We start from the raw sequence: 5,134 nt of genomic DNA on the forward strand, positions 1-5,134 counted from the left end.
CCGTAGCTGGTGGTGCCCTAGAGGGGCCCGTAGCTGGTGGTGCCCTAGAGGGGCCCGTAGCTGGTGATGCCCTAGAGGGGCCCCGTAGCTGGTGATGCCCTAGAGGGGCCCCGTAGCTGGTGATACCCTAGAGGGGCCCCGTAGCTGGTGATGCCCTAGAGGGGCCCCGTAGCTGGTGATGCCCTAGAGGGGCCCCCGTAGCTGGTGATGCCCTAGAGGGGCCCCCGTAGCTGGTGATGCCCTAGAGGGGGCCCCGTAGCTGGTGATGCCCTAGAGGGGCCACGTAGCTGGTGATGCCCTAGAGGGGCCCCCGTAGCTGGTGATGCCCTAGAGGGGCCCCCGTAGCTGGTGATGCCCTAGAGGGGCCCCCGTAGCTGGTGATGCCCTAGAGGGGCCCCCGTAGCTGGTGATGCCCTAGAGGGCCCCCGTAGCTGGTGATGCCCTAGAGGGGCCCCCGTAGCTGGTGATGCCCTAGAGGGGCCCCGTAGCTGGTGATGCCGTAGAGGGGCCCCGTAGCTGGTGATGCCGTAGAGGGGCCCCGTAGCTGGTGATGCCGTAGAGGGGCCCCGTAGCTGGTGATGCCCTAGAGGGGCCCCGTAGTTGGTGATGCCCTAGAGGGGCCTGTAGCTTAGAGGGGCCCGTAGCTGGCGTTGCCCCTAGAGGGGCCCGTAACTGGCGTTGCCCCTAGAGGAGCCCGTAACTGGCGTTGCCCCTAGAGGGGCCCGTATCTGGCGTTGCCCCTAGAGGGGCCCGTAGCTTAGAGGGGCCCGTAGCTGGCGATGCCCTTAGAGGGGCCCGTAGCTTAGAGGGGCCCGTAGCTGGCGGTGCCCCAACAGAAACAAACAGTAGCACAAAGCCCTGCCGCCTTCAGGACCGTATAGAAGGTATCACTGTCCTGAGGAGGGAAGGAAGGACCTGCGGTCGGTGTATAAGGACCTGATGCTCCCGGGATTAGTGCTTAGAACCTCACATGGTTATGTACCCGGCCAGCGGCAGTGAGGAGCCTCGGGCAGCCCTCGGGGAAATTTTGTACACCGACCACGAGATCGGGGGGCCCATACCCCCTGCAGCCCCTCCGAGCACATGGCCATTCCATTTATTTCTGTGGGATAGGGAAGCGCACTACTCGGCTATGTCCGGAATGAATAGAGCGACCGCGTGCAAGCCCGACCGGACGCTCCACTCATTTCAGGGGGGCTGCAGGGACCCCCGTTCTCACTAGGACTGCCACTGATCTAATAGTTAGCGCCGATCCTGTGGATGGGGATAACGTTATACAACCAGAAAACCCCTTTAAGCTGCCAACGAACGTTAGATAAATGAATAACCAACGGTCTCAATCAGGGGCGTAGCTAATGGCTCATGGGCCCTGGTGCAAGAGTTCACCTTGGGCCCCCCTTCCCTCAGTGCTTTGTGTGTCTTCTTATGCGGCACAAGGGTCTTTGGGCCCCCTCAGGCTCCTGGGCCCGGTAGCGACTGCTACCTCTGCACCCCCTATAGCTACGCCCATGGTCTCAATGAAATGGTACACTCCCAAAATATACGACATATCACAACAAGAAAGAAGTGCGTAACACACCAAGTATGAAGAATATCATACGTTTATTTGTACTACTACCTATTATCACTGTTATGGGGTCATCAGCGGGGTGGTGAGCTGCTGTGGTCGGTCCCTGCTGGTTCACACACGTCTACTGTGAAGTAATGTTCATTTTTAAAGCATATTAATAAACTTGATATTTTATTATTCATACTTGGAGTGTTACGCACTTCTTTCTTGTTGTGATAGAACGTTAGATAAATGTCAATCAAACCCCTCAATTATCTAATGCTCTCATTGACGAAAACAAGACCCAATGGCCTCCTACGGGATGAGATACGGCCTCCAGCCCGGGCGCCGGATGAGATACGGCCTCCAGCCCGGGCGCCGGATGAGATACGGCCTCCAGCCCGGGCACGGGGCGAGATACGGTTGGGCATAGAGGCATACAAGTTCTGTAGGGAATCCTGCGGCACATTGGCCCACAGAGGTGGCAGCTGGGCCTGTAGATCCTGCACCTGCTCGTAGGTGGTGAAGCTGGCGTCCAAGCTGGTCCCATAAATGCTAGGTTGGTGATAAATCTGGTGACCGGGCTGCCAAGGAAGTGTTGAATCTAGAGGAAACATTCCTGGAAAACTCTCGCCCTGCCATGAGAGGAACACACGTGCAGAAGATCCCGCCGCCACATATCACTGAGCTGTTAGTGTCCTCGTATCACTACTAGGGGTGACCGACTGTCATATGCGATGGCTCCCCCGATCATCACACCAGCAGGGGGCAGTGTGTCACTCCACAGCAAAAACCAGGCCTCCATACTCCAAACTGGGTTTAATGATCCCCAAGGGTTAAAGACAGCAGTATAGCACCTTAAGTGACCACAGTTTGCAGATGTTCCTCAGATAGGAAGTCGCCTTGCCTTAGGAGAAGACGGATGCCTTATCTGCTTGGCTAAGAAGACCAGATATGATGTCTCGGAGTGGATCATTGCTTTGAACTCTCTATCACTAATGATCTCTGCTAGTCGGGGGCTAAAAAGTTTAGAGAAGATATAGGATTTGGCCGGCAGGGTATCCTGGGCGTGTGTGTCACCAGGTTTGAAAATGAGAGCCTGGTTGGACTGCACTCTTCCACCAACATGGCAGACAGCACGTTGACATAGACAGCACAGCTACAGCTCGATGACGTTTTTTGATTTTTTTTTCTGAAACTCTCATCAGATAAGAGAATGGGGTCTCGATCTGAGGTGCTCTTGTCATCCAAGTCTGCAGCAAGCTGCTCTTCTGCCTGGGCGTCCGGCATCATCTTGGCCACTTGAAGACAGGTTTCTTGAGAAACCTCTCCATTTTATGCTGTGAGCACTCTCACAATGTGAGGTACATCCTGGCTGTAGAAGAAGGGTCTCACCACTTACAGAGGTTGTCCTGTTTCAGGAGAAAACAGGACAACATGTGTGATCCACCTGAATAGATTGCTACCTACCGAACAGATCCCATGCCACTCCGTTTATGCCAGCCGGGTTCTGTTTACCCAGCTGCAGCAGTGATATCATATCGACAGCGCATGACTACTGAAGCCGCATCACTGGCCTCGGCGGTACCTAAAAGGCCAATGATTGGCTGCAGTGGTCACGTGTTGTCGGCATTACGTCACTGCTGAGACCAGGTAAACAGATCCCAGGCAGCAGAACCAGAGCAGCGGCACATGGCCTGTCAGGTAAGTAATGATCTGGTCTTTACTGCGGGCAGATCATGTGTTCAGTTTTCTCGTGAAACCAGACAACCCCTTTGAAAGGATTTTCCCACAAAACAAACATATCTCGTATCCAAAGAATAAGGGATACTTTCGTTTTGTTGGAAATCCTTTTAATAATCAAATCCCTTCCCCTCGTCGTCTCGCCGTACAGTCTCTGGAAACCTGAGCCTATAGACCAGGGGTGCACAACGTTTCCTGGTCGGGGGCCACATTGCCAGACTGAACCAATGACGAGGGCCGAAATTAAAATTTAAAGGCGTATTAACAACTTAAATATTGTACTTAGGGCATATTGAACACACATTATATACCATTAATGTCTAGTTACACTTCCAGGACTCCCATCTAATGGGAGAAATACATGAAAAATATATGTGAGCAGCCACAAGACATAGGCATACATGTCTGTTACCAGATGGTTGGGGGCCACACTGAATGGTATCAAGGGCCGCATGTGGCCCCCGGGCCGCAGGTTGTGCACCCCTGCTATAGACTGAGGATATCAGACATGTGGGGCTCAGATCCAATCTGAGGTATCCATTGTTCTTCCTACCCTCAGAGGCGGAAAAGAGGTCTTAATTTCTGCCCTTTATTTTATAGCAGTTTTCCTTGTTTTATATCCTCAAATTTTTATTTTTGTGAACTCTGTACCTTTTTCTATTAAGACGTTAATGTTAGTTCTTGTATACTGTAACGAAACCATAGCCTTTCTTACTGTGACTAAGCCTTTGAATGGTGGAGAACACTGTGGGTGTTAGGAACGTGTCAGCCGTAACTCGATAGGTGTTGGCATAGTGTTGTGTATCTATAGTGTGTGGACTGTGGTGGTCCATGGTTTTTGGTTCAGTTTCTTGGAAGGTGAGACTGACTTAGTGAAAATAGATTAAACTCTTACAACTTTACCAATATCAAATGCTGGAAAGGTGTCCATCACAGTGATTAGGAGATATGTCACCTCCATTGTGTGCTAGGAGTGATCCTTTACAATTCCTGATTAGTAAAACTATAATTAATACAAGATGTTCTTGCTAGTGTGATTTTACTCTCAATCCTCCATACTTTTCCCGGGTTCCTTAGGTACAGGACTGTCACCTCTCAAGTCTTCTTTGCAAGACATGACCTTTTCCATCAATGATCCACCAAGGATGGACCAGGACAGATACTTCATGGCTACAAGGATATTAGACCTCGTCCTAGAGATCATCTCCTTGATAACGGGAGAGGTGAGAGTCTCACATTAGGTCACTCTTATCTCTAGTAATAAAGCAGGTAAATGTCTGGAAAGGTGGAGGCTTCTTAGACTCTCTGTAGTGATCGGTGTCTCCTCATACACAGGATTACACAGTAGTGAAGAAGTCGTCTGCTAAGTGTGTGACACCTCGTGTGTCAGGAGGACGGAGCAGGACCCAGAACCCCATCACCGAGCCTCCACCTCATTCACTGATACATGAGCAGAAGATCCTAGAACTTACCAACAGGATCACTGACCTGCTGAGCGGAGAGGTGAGCGCTGCTGGGAATGGAGGGACATTATACAATAACGCCAAGGGAGGGGTCTGGTAATGACTGTATCATTGTGTTGTCAGGTTCCTGTAAGGTGTCAGGATGTCGTTGTCTATTTCTCCATGGAGGAGTGGGAGTATTTAGAAGAACACAAGGATCTGTACAAGGACGTCATGATGGAGAAATCAGGTTTGGGGGTCACCTAGACTCACCCCTCATCTGATCTTCACATATAGACAATGTATTCAGTCTCTGTGTATATTTCTATAGATGGATCCAGTCAGAGAAATCCATCAGAGAGATGTCCCAGTCCTCTGTATTCCCAGGACTGTCCAGAAG

At 51.3% G+C, this 5,134-nt stretch overlaps 1 protein-coding gene across 1 annotated transcript in view; it reads right to left on the bottom strand.

Annotated features, from left to right (window-relative positions):
• LOC122931070 (zinc finger protein 773-like) overlaps positions 1-5,134 on the bottom strand; it is a 426,553-nt gene that overhangs the window by 6,631 nt on the left and 414,788 nt on the right. The gene's annotated exons all lie outside the window — the stretch shown is intronic.

Source organism: Bufo gargarizans, chromosome 3 (assembly GCF_014858855.1).
Source record: "Bufo gargarizans isolate SCDJY-AF-19 chromosome 3, ASM1485885v1, whole genome shotgun sequence".
NCBI lineage: Eukaryota > Metazoa > Chordata > Amphibia > Anura > Bufonidae > Bufo > Bufo gargarizans.